Raw genomic sequence first — 13,086 nt, 5'->3', positions numbered from 1 at the left:
GTGTAGAGGAAGAGCGGTGTAGTTGCCCATAGCAACAAATCAGGTAACTTCTTTCAATTTTAAAAAGGCCTGTGAAAAATGAAAGAAGTTACCTGAATGGTTGCTATGGGCAACTGAAATGCTCTATGGTAGCTGTTCCTTACCAGCTGTAGCAAAACTACAGCTCTCAGCATGCCCGGACAGCCTTCGGCTGTCTGGGCATGCTGAGAGTTGTAGTTTTGCAACAGCTGGGGAGTCACAGGTTGGGAACACAGGCCTATGAGTCTTAGTACATGCTGAGAGTTGTAGTTTTGCAACAACTGGGGAGCTACACATTGGGCAAACTGGACTTGCCTTTCCATCTTAGTACATGTTGGGAGTTGTGGCTCCCGGGCTGTTGCAAAATTACAACTCCCAGCATGTACTAAGACCCGTAGGCCAGCATTCCCAACTTGTAGCTCCCCAGCTGTTGCAAAACTACAACTCCCAGCATGTACTAAAACCCATAGGCAGTGTTGCCAACTTGTGGCTCCCTGGCTGTTGCAAAACTAATAGTTGGCAACACTGCCTATGGGTTTTTGTACATGCTGGGAGTTGTAGTTTTGCAACAGCTGGGGAGCCACAAGTTGGAAAGACTGGCCTATGGGTCTTAGTACATAGAACATACTAGGTGTCCGGGCATGCTGGGAGTTGTAGTATTGCCGCAGCCGTAGATGGAAACAATGGCCCATGGGACTTAGTACATAAAACACACCAACTGTCTGGGCATGCTGGGAGTTGTAGTTTTGCAACAGCTGGAGAGGCAGAGCTTGGGGAATGCTCATCTATGGGTCTTGTAAAATTACTTCAATCCAACATCAACAGGATTTGATATATGCTGAATTATGAGACAGTCTGGATTATCAGACATTCTAAAGCAGTGTTTCCCAACCAGGGTGCCTCCAGCTGTTGCAAAACTACAACTCCCAGTTTGCCCGGAAAGCCTTAAGCTGTCCAGGCATACTTCGAGTCGTAGTTTTGCAACAGCTGGAGGCACCCCAGTTGGGAAACACTGTCCTAAAGAAAAGTTACAATAAGATGTCAACACAATCTCCTTCTAGGAATGAGGGGAAATTTAGAATTTTCTGCCGCTGATCTTTTAAAAGAGCTTTATAAATTGGCCACATTTAGCCTAAATTAAAAGTTTTCCCCCTCCCCCCCTCTAAATTCCTTATAGGCCATGTCTGGTATTGCAGCACATTCTTATAGTTGGGGGGGGGGGGGGGGGGTAACAGTCTAACCTTGGCCTTGTATAATCTGTAAGCCAGGGCAGATAAGTCTAAGTAGGTCATGTGATGCTGGTCGGACCCCCATCTTCCACTTCTAATGTCTGATAAACTAAAACAGCGCCACCCTTTTCCTTGTAGGTCACATCTGGTATTGCTGCACACTTTTATAGATAGAAAGCCACAGTCTAACCTTGGCCTCGTATAATCTAAACCGGGGCATGTAAGTCAATGCAGGTCATGTGATGCTGGTCGGACCCCCATCTTCTACTTATAATGTTCGATTAAGCGAAACAATGCCACCCTTGTCCTTTTAGGCCATGTCTGGTATTGCAGCATACTCTTATAGTTGGGGAGTCACAGTCTAACCTTGGCCTTGTATAACCTGTAAACCGGGGTATGTAAGTCTAAGTAGGTCATGTGATGCTGGTCGGACCCCCATCTTCCACTTATAATGTACGATAACCCTGCGCTATCCCCGTGGAGCGTCCTCCTTATAAAGGAGAGCGGAGGTCGATAAGAGGAGAGATGTAGACGGGGCGGCCGGGATGGACATTCCAGACCTGGGAGCGGTGAAATCATTTACCCGCACTGAGGTCACTTTCCACCAGCATCGGGCCAAGCGCTATTAATACAACAAAGAAAAAGTGTTCATCCGCCTAAAAATAGTGAGGGCTCACATTGCTGCAGGGATGTACGGAGAAAAGCCTCCATCTCCAGGACGCTGCGCTACATACACGGGGGAGCTCTAGGAAACAACAAAGGAGAGTACCCAGCTTTCCTGGAACCCTGAATGGCTAATTTTCAGAGATATTTAGGAGGGGGGGGGGGCGTACCAGATTCCCTAGCATCAGATATCACTACCTACAACATGGCCCAATAGTCCATCTCCCTCTATTTTATTTTAGGGCAAAATTTCCTTAATATAACAATGATAAATTTTCCAGTTGAGTGATGTTGTTTAAAGGGGTACTCCGGTGGAATTTTTTTTTATTTTTTTTAAATCAACTGGTGCCAGAAAGTTAAACAGATTTGTAAATGACTTCTATTAAAAAATCTTAATCCTTCCAGTACATTTTAGGGGCTGAATACTTCAGAGTAAATGCTTTTCTTTTTGGATTTCTCTTCTATCACGACCACAGTGCTCTCTGCAGACCTCTGCTGTCCATTTTAGGAACTGTCCAGAGCAGCATATGTTTGCTATGGGGATTTTCTCCTGCTCTGAACAGTTCTCGACATGGACAGATGTGTCAGCAAAGAGCACTGTGGTCGTGACAGAAGAGAAATAAAAAAATTAAAAAAAACATTTCCTCTGTAGTATACAGCTGCTAATAAGTGCTGGAAGGATTAAGATTTTTTAATAGAAGTAATTTACAAATCTGTTTAAACTTTCTGGCACCAGTTGATTTAAAAAATTAAAAAAACGTTTTCCACCGGAGTTTCCCTTTAACAAGGAGAATGGGGATGCCCAATGTCTTCTTTAAAGGGGTACTCCCGTGGAAAACTTATTGCAGCTCTGTTCCATTGAAGTCAATAGAGCCAAGTTGTAAAATACCACACACAACCTGAGTACAGGCGTGGTGCTGTTTTTGGAAGAAATAACCTCTTTTTTTCTATACCTGGATCCTCTTTACAGATTTTCGGAACTGTCAGTTCACCCGAGTACTTATTTTTTTCTATGAAATAACCTTTTGTCTTCCTCGTGCTTGTTCCTCGGTTATTCCTCCTGGAAATGTTTAAAGCGGTACTCCCGATTTGTTAAATCAACTGGTGCCAGAAAGTTAAACAGATTTGTAAATCACTTCTATTAAAAAAATCTTAATCCTTCCAGTACCTTTTAGGGGCTGTATACTAAAGAGAAATCTCTGATGTCATGACCACAGTGCTCTCTGCTGACCATTTTAGGAACTGTCCAGAGCAGCATATGTTTGCTATGGGGATTTTCTCCTGGTCTGGACAGTTCCTAAAATGGACAGCAGAGGTCAGCAGAGAGCACTGTGGTCGTGACATTAGAGATTTCTCTTTAGTATACAGCCCCTAAAAAGTACTGGAAGGATTAAGATTTTTTTAATAGAAGTGATTTAGAAATCTGTTTAACTTTCTGGCACCAGTTGATTTAACAAATCGGGAGTACCGCTTTAAACATTTCCAGGAGGAATAACCGAGGAACAAGCACGAGGAAGACAAAAGGTTATTTCATAGAAAAAAATAAGTACTCGAGTGAACTGACAGTTCCGAAAATCTGTAAAGAGGATCCAGGTATAGAAAAAAAGAGGTTATTTCTTCCAAAAACAGCACCACGCCTGTACTCAGGTTGTGTGTGGTATTTTACAACTTGGCTCTATTGACTTCAATGGAACAGAGCTGCAATACCCCATACAACCTCAGGACAAAAGAAATCAGCTGTCGTCTAAGGCTAGGGTCACACTGTGGAATTTCTGGGCAGAATTTCTGCCGGAGATCGAGCCGGCAGCACTAGGACCACGTGGACTACATTGCCCTCCCCATAGATGGCAATGCATTTCTGAGCAGATCTCCCAAAAGATCCACCCAGAAATGCATTGCAGTCTATGGGGGCAGCAATGCAGTCTGCTCGGTCCTAGCGCCACCGGCTCGATCTCTGGCAGAAATTCTGCCATGAAATTCTGCAGTGTGAACTCAGCCTTAATCCTCGATAACCCCTTTATGGTACCGTCACAGGTAACTAATCCGCTGCAGATTTTCCACCACGCAGTTTTGCAAGTGAAGTTTCAGCAGCCGAAAATCCACAAAGCAGATTATGTTGCTACGCATTGAGGGGTAGCAACATAATCTGATAGCAAAATTCACGTTGCAGAAATTCCGCAAGTAGAATTTCAGTTGCGGGCGACTCGCAGCAGACTAGTTACGTGTGAGCGTACTCTTAGGGTCCATTCACACCAAGAGAAATTCTGCTTGAAAAATACGGTGCAGCAGCCTCCTATTGTTCTCAATATTATTCTGCTGCACCATTCAAACTACGAAATTTCCGCGGCCGACGTTTCACTGTGGAAATTCCGGACCCCAGACTCCGCTGAAAGAATTACCATGCTCCTCCTTTTTGGCGGAATCCGCTCTGAATCGCATTGCTGTCTACTAAGGCAGCGCATTTCCGAGCGGTCCTAGCACCGGCTTGTTTTGACAGAACAGATAGAATCTCTGCCTGGAGATTCCATAGTGTGAATGAGCCCTTATACCGGTGTTTCCCATCCAGGGGACCTCCAGCTGTTGCAAAACTACAACTCCCAAAATGCCCGGACAGCCAAAGGCTGTCCGGGCATGCTGGGAGTTGTAGTTTTTCAACAGCTGGAGGCCCCCTGGATGGAAAACACTGCCTTATATACTTGCCCCGAGTTATTATTAGTTTTTTTTTTTTCTTTTGTTGAATCCCCTTCCTGACTCTCTATTTATTTATTTTTTTATTAATTTTTTTTAATTAGTTTTGGCGCATGCTGAATTTAAAGTAAATCACGAACGTGCCACCAAAATTCAATTCTATTTAAAAAAATAAAAAAATAAAAAAAAAAGCACATGAAACATTACTGAGAAAAATAATAGCCTCATATTCAGAATTGCAATAAAAAATAATTATATATATATATATATATATATATATATATTTATTATTATTATTAGATATGGAAACAAAATAGTTGCATTTCTGTGTATAATTATAGTTCCTAATCAATTTCATATTTACCGTGCTTGATTAAAAAAAAAAAAAAAAACATGAAAAATTTCTGAGAAAAATAATAGCCCCTATTCAGAATTGCAATAAAAAAATTAAAATAAAATAATAATAGATTACTATTAGTTATGGAAATAAAATTGTTGCATTTCTGTGTATAATTATAGTTCCTACGTTCCTAATCAATTTCATATTTACTTGATAAAAAAAACAAAAAAAAACAGCTATTCTTAAAAGTTAAAAATACATGGTTAATTGGGAGAAGCGAAAATAATGAATTTTCGGGTGAGAAATTCACAGAAATCTAGAAGATTAGTCAAGTTGTATTTTTCTTTTATTGTGGCGCACGCTAGCGCACACTCTGGCGCAGAAATAATTTCAGCACATAAATCACTGCTGCAACATAGCAAGAATCGAGGACCAGGGCATGAGCAGCCCTGCACTTCCCTACATGGTCATTGGTGGCAGCAGAGAGCTCTGTGTTGGCTCTTACTGCTGCCCAACTATGTGACCGAGCCCTTATACCCGTGTTTCCCATCCAAGGTGCCTCCAGCTGTTGCAAAACTACAACTCCCAGCATGCCCGGACAGCCAAAGGCTGTCCGGGCATGCCGGGAGTCGTAGTTTTGCAACAGCTGGAGGCACCCTGGATGGGAAACACCGACTTATATACTTGCCCCTAGTTATTAGTGTTTTTTTTGTTTTTGTTTTGTTGAATCCCCTTCCTGACTTTCTCTGCGTTGGCTCTTACTGCTGCCCAACTATGTGAATGAGCCCTTATACCGGTGTTTCCCATCCAAGGTACCTCCAGCTGTTGCAAAACTACAACTCCCAACTATGGACTACAACTGCCCACGTCCAGAACTGTCCAGAGCAGAAGCAAATCCCCAAACCCTGCTCTGAACAGTCTGGACAGAGGTGTCAGCAGAGAGCACCGTGGTCAGACTGGAAAGAACTACACAACTTCCTGTGGAGCATACAGCAGCTGATAAGTACTGGAAGGGTTAAGATTTTTATATAGAAGTCATTTACAAATCTGTATAATAAACTTTCTGGCGCTAGGTGATTTAAAAACTTTTTTTTACCACCTCTGGACTAACATTTAACAAAAATGTAATTTTTTTTTTTTTTAAATAAAGTTATATGACAAAATTATATAACTATGAATAAATTTGTTTTAAATATTTTCCAGAAACAAGTTACAGATTTTCGTTTCAGGGTTGGAACTGTGACAACCACTGAAGGTGAATTAGTTACTATAGAACAGTTACTGAAGCTGGTGCTTTGCTATAGAGGCTGGGATAGGAGATAACACTGATCATGGCTGACCACTTAGATGCCACAGTCTCCACTGGCCACAGAGGGAGGGAGTCACCTCTGCCAACTGACTGACAGTGCCACTGGTTTGTCAGGGCATCCGTGGGTCTAATGAAGGCTTCCAAGCCAGGCTGCATTCACACCACGTTTTTGTAATACAGTTTCCGTATCAGGTTTTTGATGAAAAACTGATTCCTCAAAAGCGGACTAAACTGTATCAAAACGTGTGTACAAATTTTAACCTGTATACGGTTTAAAAAATGATGTCCGGTTGCATCAGTTTTTTCATTTTAAAAAAACCTATACGTTTTTATCTTTTCACTACATTATGAATAAAGTTTCATTTGTTTGTTTGAAATTCTAAGAAAAAAAAAAACTGTGTAAAGTCAAAAACCGTATGGTGAAAACTGTATGGAACTGAACGCACACACGGTTCTGTACGGTTCCCATTGACTCCCATGTAAAAAAAAAAAAAAAAAAAAAAAAAAACGTATACGCTTTAATACGGTTTTTCACCCGGACCAAAAACTGTGGTAGGCTACGGTTTTGGGTACGGGAAAAAAAAAAAAACTGACAAAACCGTACAGAATGCAAAATGGACACAACCTGATGTATCGTTTGGAATACGGTTTTCAATGGAGAGTCAATGCTAGGGATCGACCGATATCGTTTTTTTAGGGCCGATACCGATAATCGGTGGAGGTTAGGGCCGGTAGCCGATAACTTATACTGATATTCCGGTATAAGTTATCGGCTATTTATCCCCCTCGACACCGCTGCAGGTCATTGATTTAAAGCAGGCGCTTTAAATCAATGCACTGCAGTGGCTTTTGCGGTGCCATAGGCCGCCGCCACCACCCACTTCTCTCCCCCTGCCTGTCAGGGTGGTCCGGGCCATCCATCCATCCTTACTGTAGTGTCCGGCGCCATTCCGGGTGGAGGGTGAACCGGTCCGGGCTGTCCTTCTCCGGGGGTCCTCTTCTCCACTCCGGGCAGGCTCCGGCCTAGTACGCTGCATAGACGCTGCTCAGTGACGCCCGTGTGCAGCGACGCACCTGACATCACGGCGTAGCGGCGTCTATGTAGCGTACTAGGCCGGAGTGAAGAGGACCCCTGGAGAAGGACAGCCCGTACCGGTTCACCCGGAATGGCGCCGGACACTACAGGACGGAAGGATGGATGGCCCGGACCACCCCCATTACGGGTAAGTTTTTATTTATCTATTTTTTATTGACTCGGAAGGTGGGGGGACGGGCCCGACCGGTATAGCGGTATGGGCAAAAATCCATATCGGTATAGCGCCCAGCACTACGGTGGGGGGGGTGTGACGCGGTGGGTCGGGGCAGTTGCGGTGCGGCGGGTCGGGCGGTGCATTATCGGCTTATCGGTAATTGCCGATACCGATAATGCCCAAAATCGTGATTATCGGCCGATAATATTGGCCATACCGATAATCGGTCGATCCCTAGTCAATGCATACGGTTTCGTACGGTTTTTAACTTGAAAACGTATACGGGGAACTGTATAGGGAAAACGTGGTGTGAATGCAGCCTCAGTCATGTTAACATATCGGCCCTGTACAAAGCAGGGATCTCCAATGATCACAAGAGGTAGTCCGATACGTGCGCTACCATTCCACTTAATTCTATGGGACGGATAAAGATACCAAAAACAACAGCAGCTCATACCACTCCCCATAACAAAAAACAACAGCAGTCACATAAAGAGAAACTTCAAAAGTTATAAAGCAATGCGAGAATACGGCGCAATATAGCGACACCAAAGAATGTCAGAATGGTAGTTTTGCTTTTGTTTTCTTTGTGCACCACAATTATTTTTACTATTTATTTATTATTATTATTATTATTATTATTAACTTAAAGGGGAAGTCCGCTACTCAAACTGTTCTGAATGCTGGGAGCTCGCGACATCATAGCCCCGCCCCCTCATGCCGTCACGCCCCGCGCCCTCAATGCAAGTCTATGGGAAGGGGCGTGGCGGCCGCCACGCCCCTTCCCATAGACTTGCATTGAGGGGGTGGGGCGTGACGGCATGAGGGGGCGGGGCTACGATGTCACAAGCTCCCAATACCAGCTCCAGCGTTCGGAACAGTTTGTTCCAAACGCTGAGCAGCAGAGTGCCCTTTAAAAAAAATTATATAAAAAATATTTAAAAAATAAAAATAATAAAATACACATTGTATATAGATATATATATATACACACATACATACACTTTTTTTTTTTTTTATAATAATAATGATAATAATAATGTCTCTTGGAAGACCAGGATGAGAAAAGGCGACATTGTAGTAAGCCCCATCACAGCGTCCTGGATGCCAGTAAGGAGGTGCCCCGCACACCACAGTATATGATATACCTTTCAGCGCGGGGAGCTGTGCCCGGGCCCCCGCCTTCCCTCAGCCCTTACTCACTAACACAATGTGGCACGTACTAAGACTTGTTTACGTTCAGATTCCTGAAAATAACCAAGGGCAAGCCTGACATGTCAGGAGAAATGTACAGAAAAGCCACAAATAGTCGCCGTCCCCGAGCGCAGGCAGCGCTGCTCCAGAGACATAATCCTGTTGTACATTAATCAATTGCCGAATGACCCACTTGTACATTATCTAAACTGCACATGGCTGGGGATCCTACACAACTCTATATTCTGCTGCAAAAAAAACAAAAATAAATCATGTGGAACTACAACTTCCAGCATGTCCTCAGTGGGCATTCTAGGAGTTGTTAAAAGGGTATTCCCATTTTAGAACATGTTGACAAAATATGCCATAAAGGGTTATTTGGGTATAAAAAAAATTATATTTATATAAAACTATCACCCCAAGATATATAACTTCTATAGTGTGATCACTTTTCCATGATTCCCCCCTGACGGTGAGTTGTGTAGTCCTTTGACTGTCAGTGTGGTGTTGTCTCCAGCTCTCTGGCTCCTCCCTCCTTCCTCTCATTTTTAGTGTAGTGTCGTCTCAGCAGCTCCACAGTTCTTCCCTTTCTCCTGATGTTGTGTAGTCCTCTCATTGTCAATGTGGTGTTGTCACAGCAGTTCCCTGGTTCCTCACTTTCTCCCTGAGAATCATCCTCTGCTGTTTTAGGTGATGTGGATGGATCTTGTCTAGTCCTGCCCCCCAAAAATGTCATCACCTGTGACCAGCCCATGCAGCCTACATCACCATTTCCCTGTCATATACGCATACACATATACATCTTTATTGGGCCATTTAGGGAACAATGAGGTATGGCTTCACATGCTGCCTTGTGATATGCAATGCCATAAATAGAGGAGCAGACAGTGAATGAATACAGCTGGTTCTACAGACTGGTTCTACAGACTGGTTCTACAGACTGGTTCTACAGACTGGTTCTACAGACTGGTTCTGCAGCAGCTCTGGGCAGGGAACTGGCAGGAGTACAATGGGAGGTAAAAGGCAGGGTGGGGGGGGTCTGATGAAGAGCTAAGGTAAGGCATTGCATTCTGGGAATTGTAATACTGAGCCACTGCTCAATCAGAAAGTATAATTAGGTAGTACACGACTAAATGGATTTCTGGTGGTTTCAGAACTGGGGGAAGACAGGTAAGCAATGCTTTATTTATTTATTTACCCAACATCAGAATACCCCTTTAAGGGTTAGGGGTTCCTGCCTCTGGAAACTTCTCCTGTCAGGGGAACAGAGGTCACATGATCCTTGTTTGCCAATCAATGCACTAGCAAATATTGTCCCTCTACCTGCTCCAGATACAGTAAATTGTACCTCTAGTTTTCATCACGCACCAAAAGATTAAAATGTGATGGCAGGAGTCACAGCCAGGACTAGGGGGTGGTCCAGTCAACTGGGTAACCATGGACAGAGGATAGAGACAAATGAGAATAGAAAGTTTCCAATGGCACTGCCAGCTTGATGAAGGAGATCGACTTCAATATGGTAAGAAGGATTTTATTTCAAACACGAAACGAGTTTCAAGGCCGTGTCGTCCGACACGGCCTTGAAACGCGTTGCGTGTTTGAAATAAAATACTTCTTACTATATTAAAGTCTATTTCCTTCATCAAACTGGCAGCGCCATTGGAAGCTTCCTATTCCCATTTGTCTATATCCTCTGTCCATTGTACGTCCTTCGTGGCGTTGGAAGCCGCAGCAGCCGGATCTAATTATTACTACTGAAGCGATTGTAAGTGTTGTGCCTGGAGTCTGCACAACCTGAAAAAGATGAGCACGTTTCCTGACACTTATGAAAGCTCTGTTTGGTCTCATAAATCCTACACAAGGGAGCGCTCCCGATTTGTTTTGTTCTTATAAACTGGGTAACCATGGGACAACAGACCCGGGCAGACGATCTTCCAGGAGAGGCAGATTCCTGGTTGGTTGCTGCACGGCCGATTCTACAATGGTCATTCAGCAGCATATAACCATCAGCCCCTGGGGCGATCCAAGCCCTGACACACAGATACAGCACCAGTCACTGTCAGTCTTACAACCTGTGTGTGCAGCAGCTGCAGCATCACATACAGGCTAGTCCTGAGACTGACACAGTGACCGGGAGCTACAGCGTGCGCGCTACACGCTGTACAGACAGGACACTCATGTCTGCCTCTAGGGTCACAATTTATTCAGGAGTCTGGGGTCTAAAATTTATTTAGGGGTACAGGATAAGAAGTTATTTGGTGTCTGGGCCACAGATATCTCTGCAGCTGTCAGAAGAGGTTGTTATGACGGTCTGGGCCAGATAGAGAAGAAAATATAAAGTGAATGACTCCGATGAGGGAAGACGTCACTTCTAAGTCACTGGATTATAGTAGATCTGTCGCCTCTTCTGACAGGTCTGTTATAGTAAATAATTATATTGTCTATGGGATGAAAATTCTACTGCATCTTGGAACTCTTCCCTACTGCTGCTCCTCCGGTCTCCCAATCCTCTCCTCCACAGCGATCTTCTTCTTGTTTCTTGTGGTCAGCGCGTCACACTGCTGCTCAGCTAATCACTGGCCGCAGAGATGTCCTGCCTCGGCCGGCGTAAGGCTGAGCAGCAGTGTGATGCATTGAGCCCCAGCCTTCTTCCTGGTGCCCCGGCCCGATACATCACACTGCTGCTCAGCCTATCACCAGGGACATCACTGCAAGCAGCAATAAGCTGAGCTGCAGTCTGAGGAGTCAACCACAAGAAGCAGGAAGAGGATTGCTGTGGAGGACAGGAGTGGGATAAGGGGAGCAGCACTTCTTCCCTAAAGTACTCCTTTAAAGCCTGGTTTACATAGAGACTTTTAGTGACAAAATAATTAGTAATACTAAAGAAAAAATCTTTAAGTGGCCCAGGCCTCATTAACATCTATTGCTATTCCAAAGCAGAGAAACCTTTAAACGGGTACTCCGGTGGAAAACTTTTTTTTTTTTTTTTTTAAATGAACTGCTGCCAGAAAGTTAAACAGATTTGTAAATGACTTCTATTAAAAAATCTTTCTCCTTCCAGTACTTATTAGCAGCTGTATGCTAGAGAGGAAATTATTTGCTTTTTGAATTTCTTTTTCGTCTTGTCCACAGTGCTCTCTGCTGACACCTCTGTCCGTGTAAGGAACTGTCCAGAGTAGCATAGGTTTGCTATGGGGATTTTCTCCTGCTCTAGACATGTCCTGACATGGGCAACAAGTGTCAGCAGAGAGTACTGTGGACAAGACAAAAAGAAAATAAATTTCCTCTGTAGCATACAGCTGCTAAAAAGTACTGGAAGAGAAAAGATTTTTTAATAGAAGTAATTTACAAATCTTTTTATTTTTCTGGCACCAGTTCATTTAAAAAAAAAAAAAAAAAGTTTTCCACCAGAGTACCCCTTTAAGACAAGGCTATGCCCCGCAGTCAACTTTTTGTGTGTGTGTTCACCAATATATGGTGTGTTTTGAATGGTATCGTCCTGCAACCAAAAAAGAAGAATGAGTCGGTGAGGCAAAGCCAGTAGAAGTGATATTCTAGTCAGTGTTAATCTTTGAATCATGTCCCATAAGTAGCTGCCTAGCTTAGCACCATTTACTAAATATGACCATCTGTCTTATATTTGACCTAGGAGGGCAGACCCTTGGCTAGGTTTGGGAATAATATTTAGGGTGCATGCAGCAAGTCCTGAGGTGCAGGAGTACGAGTGTGCGAAGGGCCTAAGGAATGCCCCAAGTGCAGGAAAGAACATCATTTACATATTACTATTTTTAGCTGTAACTCCGCGCAATACCAGCGCGACACATCACAAACACCCTTGTGATCAGCGTCACCCGCACTACCAGGCAGTGCCAGCAGGTTAGTGCGGTTGACGCATAAATGATTTCCAGTTCTGAGCAGCTGTCCCTGAATTGCTTATCAGCAGCAGTACAGTGCTTAGACCAGGTCTGCTTATGTTATTAAAGGGGTACTCCACTGGCCAGCATTTGGAACATTTAGTTCCGAACATTGTGTGCATGCTACGGGGTCGGCCACGTCCCCTCATGAGGTCACACCACGTCCCCTCAAAGCAAGTCTATGGGAGGGGGCGTGGCACTTAAAGTTCCAAATGCTGGCCAGTGGAGTACCCTTTTAAACCACTGCTGTGCGGTGATGCTGTTGCTGCTTTCCCTCCTGTTCACACAGCACTTTGCAATAGCCAGTGCATCAGTAATCTCTTCTCTCTCCACACGTCATCTATAGTAGCGTACTGTTACAGATATTTACCTGCCAGCAGAGTGCCAACCTGTTCAGTCCAGTGCACTTTCTCCAGCACTTTGTCATGGCATAGTATAGAGGAGTAGACGCTGTGCCGTGATTGGCCAGAGATTTAAAGGG

General features: G+C 44.0%; 1 protein-coding gene across 4 annotated transcripts in view; it reads right to left on the bottom strand.

Moving 5' to 3' along the window:
- RCAN2 (regulator of calcineurin 2) overlaps positions 1-13,086 on the bottom strand; it is a 121,772-nt gene that overhangs the window by 82,479 nt on the left and 26,207 nt on the right. The window lies entirely within an intron of this gene.

The sequence above is a fragment of the Hyla sarda genome, chromosome 3, assembly GCF_029499605.1.
Source record: "Hyla sarda isolate aHylSar1 chromosome 3, aHylSar1.hap1, whole genome shotgun sequence".
Taxonomy (NCBI): Eukaryota; Metazoa; Chordata; class Amphibia; order Anura; family Hylidae; genus Hyla; species Hyla sarda.
Note: the sequence above shows the minus strand (reverse complement) of the source record. Positions and strands in the feature narration are given on the sequence as shown.